This window comes from Centropristis striata, chromosome 18 (assembly GCF_030273125.1).
Source record: "Centropristis striata isolate RG_2023a ecotype Rhode Island chromosome 18, C.striata_1.0, whole genome shotgun sequence".
NCBI lineage: Eukaryota > Metazoa > Chordata > Actinopteri > Perciformes > Serranidae > Centropristis > Centropristis striata.
Window position 1 is genome coordinate 16620327 of NC_081534.1, and position 13705 is coordinate 16634031.

The following is a 13705-nucleotide window of genomic DNA, read 5'->3' on the forward strand; positions in this document are numbered from 1 at the left end:
AAGAGAGGCTGCACAAACAGTGGGAGAGAGCGTGGCAACTCTTGGGGTGAGAATGTGTGGTAAAGAATTAGAACAGCTTAGGACAGAGTGATGGATGGATTTACAGGACAGGCAGGTCCAAATGGTGTAGCAGTCCAAAACCTGACTAGTGCAGCAGGAAGGTGCCGGTGGGCCAAGAAGAGGCAGGCAAGTTGCTCTGGGCCAGTCCAGTGGAAACACTACACAACCAGGATCTGGGCCAGTGAACCAGGCCAGACAACTGATGGCTTTTCAAGGGGCATAGAAACACTGTGTTTAAGCATCAGACCCGAACTATAGAGTTACCTTTTTAACCTCAAGTTGGGTTTATCTGAGGTCTTAACATAACCTTTGACTTCTTGTTAAAGTCGGAACAGATACTAGTTTATTGTGGCGGCCAACATTCCTGAGCCTTTCTGGTTGTAAACTACAAAGGTGAAACATTTAAATTTCAGTCCATGCCGCTCTCTTTTAAACACAAACACGAGTCAGTTGCAACTATCCAACCATGTAATTAACACCACTAGCCACGCCCGCTGACTCCTCTACTGAACCAATCCCCTGCTGAGAATAAGGACCTCCGTTTAGGCCAGACAGGAAAAAGAACAACTTCTTGGAAGCTTGGCGTTTCTGTGTCTTTGGATAAAGACTTTGTTAACTTTGGACTGTTTTGCTTCACTCAAGATGTCTCTTCAAAACATCTGGAAAATGTGGTTTCTCCAACAGACCAGAACATTTGTACAGGGTTACGGTTGCAGCTTAGAGCTGTACGGCCGGGGTTGCGGCTTTAGCAGTCGAAGGATCTGTTGTTTGGAGGGTAAACACTAAGAAAAGAGATGTGGATATTGAAGAGTTCATAAGTGTGATGGGTGATGGCAGGATGTGGATTTTAGCACTAACCTTCACTTTTTTTTGGGCGGGTACGATGTGCCTTCAGTCATATTTTGCACTCCTGTCTTCACATGAGAGGCGGGTGTTGAGGGAAAAGTGTGCAAGCGTGAAATAGAGGGACGCTAAGAAAGACAGTGAGAGAAGTGGTGGGAGACAAAGGTGGGCTTCAGAGGAGGAGAGCAGATTTTGGGACCGAGGTGTGAGATTTGACCGAGGTGAGGTTTGCTTTCCGCGGGGGACGACCACATTCCATCAGAACATTTCAAAAATGTTGTCCTCAAAGGATCCACTCACTCCTTTTGTCCGTCTCAGCCTGGACAAAAAGCTCTAGAGCAATAAACATTTTTATTTTCTCAGTTACTAGTATAAACGTGTCATAGGGATTTAAAAATAAATACTTTAGTCTTAAAGTTAGTAAAAAAGAACATCTATATGACTATAACAGCACACCTTTTGCACCATTTACACCCAAACCCTGTCAGTGTTGACATATTGCACTGTCTCTGGTGTCAGCAAGCAGCTAAATTAAAACTATAACTACAAGTCAGCTGCCTGAGGTAAACAAGTACTACTTCGGGGTTTCTAAGTGATACGCAGAAATAAAGACCTGTTGCATAAGGCTTTGTTTGTACTGGGTGGGTGAGACAGCTTAGAAGAAATCTTTCTAGCTTTACTCTTTATTTAGCTTGGCCTTCAGATATGTGGAGCGTTTTTGTAAAAACTACCTCTCTCTAAACAAAAATAAATGCATTCTTTCTAGCTTGTGTGAAGAGAGTGTTTCTTGTAAAAAAAGAAACCTAAAGTCGGAGTGTAAAACATAGACTAGCTCTTAGACTAAACAAAGGAAATTGTTGCAGTGCAATGAAATAAAAGTGGAATGTATAAAGCCATTTCTTGCAGCAGTTGCATATTATGAAGGAAACAATCCAATCTTTTATGTGAGCCAAGCAGCAGCTGAAATACAATGTAAGTATTTGAGTCTTTTCTTACAGGGATAGTTTGGATTTTAACTTCAAGTCTGTGCCAGTACTCCTGCCTGCTTCTCCAAACCGGGGACGTTTAAGTAACACATCAACTATAGAAGCACCTCATACAACCACACTTCAAAAAACCTATCCATCCCTTTAATCTGATGTAGTTCTGTTTCATCTTAGACCATCTAGGATCCTTTAAAGGCATCATACTGTGTAGATCACACACCAATCATAGTAAGCAAAATCACACACATTTATGTTGTCTTTCAAATGTTATGCTCTGGGCTTTTTGAGCAAACAGTCCTGTGCAGAGCATTTGGAAGACTCCCATAATCATAAAGGCTGTAGAAAATTATAATCTCTGTGTTGGTATCATTTTACAAAAAGGTAACTTCTGATGTCTTTGAAAACCCCACACCTGACTATGTCCTTAGGCTGTTGACTTCTTTTAGTGAAAGAATATAAGATTCTGCTATTCAAGGAATAAATACAGATTAAATTAAATGTTTCACAATATTCACTCTTCTTTAAGTCTCATTTCTCCTGAGGGACAAACCTGACTCTGTAGCTGCTAAATGCTCCACACCAGCTTGTCTAAATTTGTCTGATGTTTTGTGCTGAGTAGGTTGCACAAGCTGGGTTTATCAGAACCTTTTGCTGAAACAGCTGTCTACTGCATCTGGACACAATGGTTATGAGTGTGGTAAAAGCTAACCAAAACAGTACAGTTTTGGGGCAAAATACTATGATAGTGAGTCAAGATCCTAAATGCTCAGATTGTTTCCAGCCACATCCCTAAATTAAGCCCTAACATTATTTAAATGGAGCGAGTGAGTTTCACAAAAATGTAAAGTAAATAGATATAAAAATCCCCCCATGTGAAAAAGACCAAAACCATTTTTGTACCACCTGTATACATGGTTATTTCTGCTGTAGAGTAGAACATTTTAATATGAGAGTCAGTGGGGATTGGCTAACTCTTGGAGCCAGCCTCAAGTGGCCATGTAAGGAACTGCAGCTTTTGGCTTCACTTTTTAGCACTAGAATTTGTAGCTTGTGTTCATCTGTATGTGACCCTTTCCACATTGTCAAGTGATAAATTGTTATTAAAACATATTAACTAAAGCTGCTGTAAAGAGATGGTATGTTATGATATACTCTGATCTAGTTCATAAATTTAATTCTGCAAATTGTTTCAGAAAACAGCAGAAAAACTATTTCTCTTTCTACTCAGCTGAACCCAAAAAGGGAATGGGCTATAAAAAACTTTAAAGTGCAAGGCAATACATTTCCCCAAACCAGCACATCGTGGTTTTAACAACATGGGTTGGGCATTGCCGCTCTATCTGCCCTGCTGTGTATTTAAAGCTGCTATTTTAAACCACTATATATTTTTTTCATTGCCATGAAATGAGGCTAGCAGACAGCTCTGCGGTAAACTTACTCAGAATAAAGATAGGCAGAGTTCCTTGAACAAGGTATGTCGCTGACCACTGGGCAAAATGTTTCTTCTTAACGAGTCCCATAACAACCAATTACTTGGCTTTAGGCTGTGTGTTTGCCACCCTGGACTCTGATTAAAAAGTCAGCCTACAGTTGTTGAATCAAATTGGAAAATAATTGCTTGACTTTAGTGACCACACAGACCTGCTGTTTGATGACAAGTGTATATGTGGCCAATGGAACGGAAACAAGAGCTCAGCATGTTGGGTGTTCTGTGGCAATAAACAGAGGAATGTGGAGTGCTTCAGCACTCGCCAAAGTAAACAAAGAAACTTCCCAAATAGGCTAACAACACCAGGGCACAGAGATATGAGAAAAGGGCAATGCTGATCCAAAAATCAACAGTGCTCACAAAGCAGACTGCAATTATTCTGCTTCTGTCATGAAAGGACCCGGATTCAGATTAGAGGTCTTGTTCCTTCTGGATGAACAGGGCAGAACTGATTAAAGCAGGGCATTCAGTTTACATGCTGTAAGCAGACACCTTATTTCCCCCCAGGACCTCTATTTATCCTGGCACTGATTTTTTAAATTATGGGATATAAGTACTCGCCTTCTTACAAGCAACAGCCAGGGTACCACCCAGTGGCTGTGGGCCCCGAGCCACCCACCCGTTCACGCACCACCACAGGAGCTAACATAAAAGTCACCACAACCAGTCATCATCAGTGTCTTGGCAACCCCTTAAAAACAGCACAAAGTTCCTAAAAGCAACCCCCCTCTGAGCCGATGTATGTGTTTGACTACATGGAGTAAAAAAAGGCTGAAATAAATAGACTCAGGCTTTGAGCTGTGTGGAACATCATACCTCACATTTACATCATAAAGCTGGGCTATAAAAGCTTTTAAGGGAATACTTCGTCATTTTGGGAGCACACTTTCTTGGCAAAAGTTGAAAAGATTGTTACAGCCCTCTTGTTTTTTAATTAAAAGTTTCACATTTTAGGTAATACACTTATTCACGCTGGATAATTATTTTAAAAGATTGACACCACTCCCATATCTGTCTGTTAAATATAAGACTGTAGGCAGCAGATTGTTGGCTTAGCTTATCACAAAAACTGAAAACGAGGGGAAACCTACCAACTGCCAACACCTCTTGAGCTCGCTTATTAACAGGTTGTATCTTGTTTTTTAAATGGACAATTTGATATTTCATGGAGGTTGCATGAGAGTCTGTTAGCTTAGCTTAGCAAAAAGACTGGAAACAGGTAACCAACTAGCCTGGCACTGTCAAATGGTAATCTCCAAATAAAATCTTCCTCCTGGCACCCATAAACGTTGCTAATTGACCAGATATATCTTGTTTGTTTTATCTGAAACAATGAGAGTAAAAACTACAATTTTTATGGTTGTTTAATATGTGAGCGTAAGTTAGCCTAGCTTAGCAAAAAGAACATCTATCCTGTCTCACTCCAAAGTTAGAAAATATGCCTACAAGCACATCTTAATGGTGCAGTTTACCCCAAAATCAGTATTTCTGTTCTTACATGTACAGCTATTTATTATTCTCTGTTTTGGTTTACATTGCCGAGTGTTGGAGATCTCGCCCATAGAGATGCAACTGAAATGCTAGCTAGCACTATCTGACGTTACAGCTCAAGCTTCATTCTGCCACCCGATTTGGATGTTTTGCCACTTTAGAATGGATGATATTTTATCGGCCTAATTCCATAAGTAAAGGCAAGAACGAACACCTTCAGTTGGTCAGTCATGGTTTTGTTACATTTCACTTTCAGTTTCGGTTTGGCACCAAAACTACTGTATTGGTTTAGAAAACATAAAGAACATTGTTAGATTTAGTAGAAACGTGGTGGTTTGGATTAAATTCTTTAAAATTAGTTAGAAATAAAACTAAACAGTTAAGTTAATTTAAAAAAAACAAAAACAAGACCACTATTAAGATGTCTTAATTTGTAGTTGTTTGTTAAAAGCAGAGGCAGTACACACGCAGTGGTACAGCAGAGAGTCAAGTCACAAACCATTGACCACAAATTTATCTTAGATTTCTCTTGGGTTGCAACCATCATTGCTCAGCAAGCCTTGAACAGCAGTTGCAGTTTAATAGCGTTGGCACATTGGTAATTTTTTTTCATCTGCTTCCTTTTTCGTGTGGTGAAAACAAATGCACTAATGGGGGATAATTACCCTGTGTTGTTTTAGTGTTTGCCCGTTTCTCTGGAGAGGGCAACAGCAACCTCTCAGGCATGGAGATGCTAATTGGTAATGCTAATTGCTTCTATTATGCAATCACAAGGTCAACACGAAGCCATTTTTCAAATGATTACATATTGTAATAACCCAGAAAATGAGGAATGTAAAAGATGATCATTCATCATAGCTATTAAAAAAGAAAATATGCTAATGTATTCCTTGCATGCAGAACGCAATGCTTATAACAATCATAAAATATTAATCAATGATCAATTTCTTTGTTTTGCTTTAAATCCTCCACTTAAGTCTTTCTTTCTTTGGTTTCCATTCAAGTAGAAACTATTATCCCTTTATTGACCCCTAAACCCAATTAACAAGCTGGCATGCACGTTAGAAAGCAGGTAAATAAACAGAGCATGACTCGCCTCTGCTCGGCAGGGACGGCTGCTTGTTTTACCAACCCAAAGGGAATTACAGGCTGTCTGATTGTTTTGGCATTAAGGCTGGATGTGACGCCAGTTAGGAGTTGTTTTGGGGTCTGTCGGAGGCAATGCTTAGTTTTCCTCGACACTTCCATGAGGACTAACATACTGTACGAGGAGGGAATATAGAGGAAGCTGCTTTCACGTCCTAATGAGCCTCTTCAGCTGGAGGTGTTGGATGGATGCTAAATTATTTTCTGTCTTTACCCTCTAAATGTGAGATTATAAGCCATAGTGTTTGTGCGTTGCCACCTCTGCTCAAACATAACACATGTAAATAACAAAAATGAAAAGGAGTGAGGGAACAGGCAGTTTAAGTATATTTCCACATGACAAACTTCACTCCAGAGTCTGACTGCTACACACCGGCAACCCTGTTAGTCATTTTAAAGTGACTGACAGCTTGACCATCATTGGCCTGATTTCCTTTTTTATTTAACACTTCAGTAAAATCCCTTAAAGCATGGACTGTTGTCACTTTGATCCAAATATGTGCAATAAATTTGTCAGTTTGAAGAACAAAATATAACCAGATGAAATAAAGACGTCGTTTTTAATATCCTCTTACAGGAAATAGGCGTACTGGTGTGAATGGAGTGGTGAGTTTGCTCCAAAAATCACACTTACATGTCTGGCTTGCTCAACAAAGTTCTTTTGCATCTGTATAGTTTGTGTGTCAGTTTCCTCACAACAGTATACACGTCTATGTATAGAATACGTGCAGTATGTGACTAAATATGTTTGTTTTCTCAACAAATTCAAGCAAACGTTTGTGAAATAGATTTTTAACTTAAAGATCTGGAAAACCAAAGTACCATTTTCTCCTCATGAATTCTATTGTGACCTTGCCCTTCAGCAAGGCATCTGACCCAAGACTGCGGGCACTGTAGATGCACTGGGCAGCTCGTCTACCCTAACTTAAAATGAATTAAAATTAGGACTTACTCCTACCCAGACAGAAATAGTTGACAGATAGCTCTGTATGCAAACACACAACATGAATATAAAAGTTCACTTCATCAAGATTAAGTCAGCACAACTGTTATGATACCAAAGTGCTGATAGCTAAGGAAATAATTTATCTACCAGGACATATGACAAGAGACGAGTTGACTCTTATCTTTCCTGCAAACAAGTTGCTCTGAGGTTTCCCACACTTCATGAGTATGTTTCACTGAAGATAATGACGCATGTTCACATTTAAATAACCGCACAACCGGTAGATTTTATCACTGCAGCAGCACCAAAGACGCTATTATTGTATACATGATTCAGCGTGATATATTTCAGTCATAAAGTTAAAATAAAGTTGTGTCCGGACAGCAGGTAGGGAAGCCCTGAGAGGCATATGAAAAAAACTAATTCTGTATATGTACAACAACAAACAGTTGTTGTACATATAATCCTAAACAAAACTTTTCTCTGCAGGTTTTTAAACATATTTTTAAAAACTTGGCACCTGGCAAAGCCTTTTTTCAACCTACTTTACAAATGACAAAAAAATTAAGGAAGGAAAAAATAATCCTCAACAAAAATATTTTCAGCCGTCACATATTTTCAAAAAACTTTTCACCTGGCAAAGCTTTATTTCAACATACTTTACGGATGGCAAAAAAAAGAAAAGAATTTGGAACTTATAAAAATGTACAAAACTAAACCATACTTAAATATCACCAGAATATTTTCTCACAAAAAATATACTAATAAAATATAATAATAATAATAATAATAATAATAATAATAAATAAGCCTTTTTTTAGGTGTTTTCAAAAAACGTTTTATCTAGGTTACAGCTTTATAGTTTACGACTTTACTTCTACTTAAATAAAATAAATTTTACCTGGCGATACATTTTTCGACACACTTCACAGATGACAAAAAGAATTAAGGAGCTTGCAAAACCATACAAAAACAAACTGTTTTTTTCTTCACTTGGCTCTCAGGGCTGTACTTTAACCCGATCCAGCAGCGTTGAAGAGTTTTATGTTTGTATTGTCTGTATGTTTGAGTGTGTCTGTCAGAAGTCAGGTACAGCATCAGTGAAGCGAAACTGTGTTTGTATTGTCCACATCAATCTGGAGGTTTTCCCATCCCTTCATGGCCTCTCACAGCAGGCATCCTTTCACATCCATCTCTGCATCACTTCCCTCTCTTATTCTTTATAGTTTATTTAGTAGCTCCACTTCTACCAAGTGGTCAGCAGCCAAGCGAAACTTTATTTGAATTCACTTAAACAGTTTGCTTTCACCCACTCTCTGGCCTGCAGTGCTGTTAATTAGACATAAACTGGAGGGAGGAGAGATATCCTGAAGCTTCTTCTGTGTCCACACATACCTGTCTAATCCCTAACACCGCCCCGCAGTCTACAGCTCCACCACTTTGCTGGCAAGTGAAATTAATGTGTGAGAGTGTTTTAAGGTTACAGAGTTCTTTTGAGAAGCAGAGCGATGTTAAGTACCAGACAGCCCAAGTTTATGATTTATGGTAGGGTAGTAGGGAACTGAAACAACACGCAAACACAGAGGAAGATCTTTAAAAATACATTCAATGTGTTTCCTTTGAAGGATTCACAGGGATTCAGTGCACCATGTATGCCGGCTAATCCTGAAAGATCCATCTCAATAACTGGAAGATTTGGGAGAACAGCGAAAGATCCTTCTCACCGTTTTGCTCTCGTGGAAGCCGTGCCATATCAAAAAGTCATTTTCCCATCAGTGCATTCATATTCCCTGAGATCATGAGTCAATACTGGGAGTCAACTAGTATTTCAAATGTCACTGTGGAGATATATGGTGTGTGTGAAAAGTGAGAGTGCCAAACACAGACTTCTAACTCTGGCAGGGTCCAGTTTTTGTTAAATCCTTTCATATTTTCTCAAAATCTCAGTTCTGTATTGCATTTTCACCAGAAATAGACTCATATCCTTTTATAAGAAGATTCTAAAACTGCCTACTAATCACTTTATTCAGTCATTCAGCTTCACAATGGTGTTTTCCTGACCTGTGAACAGTCAGTGTGTTCTACAGCGGGGAAATGAGCTGTCCACCTTTCTACAAAAATATAAAAATAAGAAAAAAATCAGCCATTGGCAGATAAGACAATGGACCCTTTTTTCTTGTCATTTTGAGTCACTTTGTAGTCTCTTTATGTCTATTTGCATTTTTTTAATGTTACTCTGTAGTTGTTTTAGTCTTTTGAAGTTTTTTTTTTCTTCCTGTGGTTGTTTTTCAATTTTTGCAGTCACTTTGTCATCATGTCGCTTCTTTGTTGCTGTTGTTTTGTGTTTTTTTGAAACCATCTTTTTGTTTCTCTCAGTTGTTTTGTGTATCTTTGTAATTGATTTGTCTCTTTGATGTCATTTTGTTGTCACTTTTCCTCTCTTTGTACTTTTTTTGTCACTTTTCTTTTCTTTGTAGTTGTTTTATGTCTCTTTGTAGTCATGTTGCTTCTTTGTTGTTGTTGTTTTGTGTCTTTTGGAAGCCATTTTGCGCGTCTTTGAGGTCGTTTTGTGTCTCTTTGTCGTTGTGTCTTATGTAGTCATTTTGTATTTCATTGTCGTTGTTGTGTCTTATTGTAGTCATTTTTAACTGTTTGTCATTTTTTTGCGTGTCTGTTGTAATGTTGTCGTCATTTTTCTTCTCTTTGTAGTTGTTTTGGGTCTCTTTGTTGTCATTGTTAGTCTCTTTAAGTGTCTTTGTGGTGAATTTATGTTGTTTTTTTATGATCATTTCTTCCTTGTTGATGCGTGTCTATTTGAGTGACATTTGGTCGGTATAGGTGAGGTAGGCCCAGGACTCTGAAGGTTGCCTAAGGGCCTGCTCAGTAATCCAGCCATGCATCCACCTCAGCCGAAACTAAGTAAATCACTGCTACACACACACACACACACACACACACACACACACACACACACACACCAAGACAGACATATTACTCAAGCGTTTGTGCGAGACAGAGACGGATGAAGAAAGTGTGAGAGAAAGTCCCTGACAGACTGTTGACCCAGGTCTAAAGGTCTGCACGTTTTAGCTGCTGCAGCTATACGTTGAGTGACACCCTCAAACACCAACCTCCCTGCTGGCCCAAACAACACAGCCTCTGTTCCCTCTACAGTGCGTCTGACTGGGAGAAACACACACGCCTAACACACACTCGCACAAAATCAACCTACTATTCTCTCTTTCCCATACACTCCCACATTCACTTACCCCACCAGGAATCCTCACCTTCATCTTGGCACAGTGCAGCCAAAAGTAACACAAGTCAGCTTAAGGTAAATAAATCAGCTAATCACTGGATGCTTAGAAGAGGCTGCCCGCCTGCCCGTCACACACATATAGTATACATACATTGAGGGATTATTATTGCTGAATATCCTCTTTATTTTCTTCTTGATTCCAGTTAGTACGGTAAGAAGTTTGTCGGAGTTCCTGACTCAGCTGTTCCACTCATCGATCTGCGACACGGAGACAGAGAAGGTCGACTGAGAGACGGAGAGTGTCTCTAATTGACGGGGTGAGGGTGACAGAGAGCTCTTTTGCCACCAGATGTGAATCAAACTTTCCACCTTCCCTCCTTTGCTAGGATTTATTCATTTTCTCACCCTCAAAACCATATCTGAAGCCTGTCAATATATGTTTCTACCTCTCCTCCCTGTGTCCCACTGACTCTGAAACCCAACTGTTTCAGAGTCAGTTTTTTCCTCAAAAGCCCAATAAATCCAACTTGAAAAACTTTGTTCAACTTGCAGCCATATGATTCTCGCACAGAGCTCTTTCTGCTTTCCCCAGTATCATAATTAGTGGAGACAATTACTCATCCAGACCCCAGCGGAGGTGCTACAATGTGTTTGTGTCACTGTTACATAAGACCTCCTCCCACCTCCAGAGGACGATAGAATATAGAAGAGTCAGTGTGTTTGACAAGTCTCGCACCCTCGGGGTCTGTGTGCAGAATTATATATGTCTCCGTCAGTTTGCTGGTGTTTGTCTGTGCTAATAAAAACACACATCTGCTCCATTCTGTATGTTAACAGGTTTGAGATTCAGCTAATAACTCTTAAGCTTGAGGGTGTGTGTGTGTGTTCAGGTTTAAAAGCATTCTCAGAAGCAGAGTGTTTCTTGGTGAGGAAATGTAGACATTACAGCTGCCAGACTGTGAGCACATTTGCTTTGTGCAATTGATCTTGCTGCAATTTTTTAAATCACATTTATGCTGCAAAGTTCCATCAGAGTGATGGTGCTTCAGTTTGTGTATTTCGAGTCTGCTCATGTTGCATTTTGGAGGAAAGTATTAACACTCTCCAAATAATAGGCTCCCTACACCTTTTCCAAAAATCCAATTCAGGCACTTTTCAAGTTTATCTTCAAGCTTTTACAAGCAACATACAGCTATGAAGAATTACACATTTATTTACAGTAGTCGGGCTTGAAGATGTGACCAAAATCTTCTATCCTGATACAGGTAATTTCAAATCTCGATAACAATATATAGCACTATATAGCATGTTTCCTGGTAATTTAATAAAACATTTCTTTGGTTCTCCCTGACTTTGCTTGTAGCATCAGAACATAAAGCTTCATTGAAATGACAGAAATATTGTCGTAACACAGGTCGGCTGCTGGTTTTTCAACATCACAATAAAAACGAAAGAAAAATATATACAATGGACATTCATTTTACCGCTTTGATGATATATATATATTCATATCCTCCAGCCTTGTAAAGTATACGGATAATTTCAATTAATCTCATTAAATGCTAAATGCATTAGATGCTATTGTGCTATAAACAACTAAAATTATGTTTTTAAGTTTATATATATTATAAGTTTCAGGTTTCAAAATGTGTCACCTGTTTAGTAGACTCCTATATAAGCTAAATTTTCAAGCAGTTTAAGCGCTTTATTTGAAATCCAAGCACCTTCTCACCTAGAAAAGCCCACATTCATATTAAAGGGTTTTCAAGGATTACCAGCACCCGGAGCAACCCTGAAATAAAGCTGTAAAACTAACTTTTAATTTGATCCACTTAATATTTTTGGGGGTATTTTTCACGTGCTGCAAAATTGTCTTTATGTTTCACAACAAATCAAAATGATTTTTTGACAGCTGCAGTGTGTGCAGGCGTGTGTGCACGTGTGTGCGTGTGTGCGTCTACAGGAAACCAATCTGACCCACGGGATTAGTGGCTGACTTGGTGAGTGACTCTCATTCTGTTCCAGATGTTTATCACGTCATAAAGGCCCCGAGCCCTCTCTGTGAGAAATAGGTAGGAACACAACCTCCTTTCAACACACACACACACACACACACACACACTTCCCAGCTGCAGCCCGACTTGTAGCAGCGACAGACATGTTGATAAGAAATCACCTCTGGTCTTAAGTCACTAGAGCACATCTCAACACACAAGCATCAACTTCCTTTTTTATCTGGATATGTGTCATCCTGAAGACAGACACATGCAGGAGTGTAAATCACAAGTTTCAACATGATATGATTTCATTTTGATATTTTGGACTATACGATATTCGCTGATATCACACAGTCTGTCCGGATACAGTTTCGATTTTAATCTATTCAGGGGCCTGTGATCGTTATGACACAATATTATATTTATGTCAGTTACATCTATACCAACTCACAAAAAACTTAAATATCATTCGACAATTGTATCACTGAGGTTAATGAAAAACTGTGCATTTTAATGAGAAAACAAATAGAGGGAATTTCAAAAACACGAAGATATGTATCGATATTTTTACTCTACATTGATAATATGTGATTCTTGATCAGTAAAACAAAAATATTCATCTAAATCAATGTATTGCAGGCAGCCATTTGTTTCAAGTTGATCTATTTTCTTGTTATGATCCAGTATAATAGCTGAAAATATTAGTCAACTAATCAATCAGTTATATATATAGATAAATTGTGATGCAAAATGAAAAAAAATGCTGTTTTCTGCATCTCAAATATGAAATTTTCCTGATTTTTCAGTTTGATCTCACATTAAAGTGAACATATTTGGGTATTGAATTGACAAAACAAGAGATTTATAGAAATCACCTTGGACTTCCACTATTTCTATACCTTACATCATAGAGGCCAAACATTAATCAATAATAAAATAATCGACAGTATAATGACAGTAACACAGCAGTGCCAAGTCTCAACTAAAGCAAACTAAGTGTTCCCTTCAGGGCATACTATTTTAAATTGGAAACCTCAATCTGATAAGAAAACAGTTGGCAACCTCAGCCTTAAAACAAACATACCCACATGTCTTTTACTGTATCAGTTAAAGAAGCATCATAAACACGCTTGTCTGTCTCAAAACACCAGCACACATTAAGTCTGCAGAACACTACTGCGCTTGTTCCAGCGGTGCCAGTCGTGCGTAATGAGCGCTGTGTCTGGAGCGCACCAGCTGGCTGTACAAGAAGAAGTGTCAGTCATCATTCACATACAGTATGAATCTTTACAGTTGCTGAGTTCTTGTTACCATAATAGATCCCAATCTCGCTCCGACAAGTCAGAACTGATGTTCAAAAGGTGCACAGGGGAACGCATTCCTCAGGTTTTGGACTGAATGAGTTGGATTTAAACTTGGGGGGGAAACCTTCAGATATCGGAGGAATATAATGATTTAACATTATAGATATTTGTGCGCATCACATGT

General features: G+C 38.9%; 1 protein-coding gene across 1 annotated transcript in view; it reads right to left on the reverse strand.

The window, feature by feature from the left end:
• Window positions 1-13705, reverse strand: part of usta (uronyl 2-sulfotransferase a) — a 67132-nt gene that overhangs the window by 52531 nt on the left and 896 nt on the right. The window lies entirely within an intron of this gene.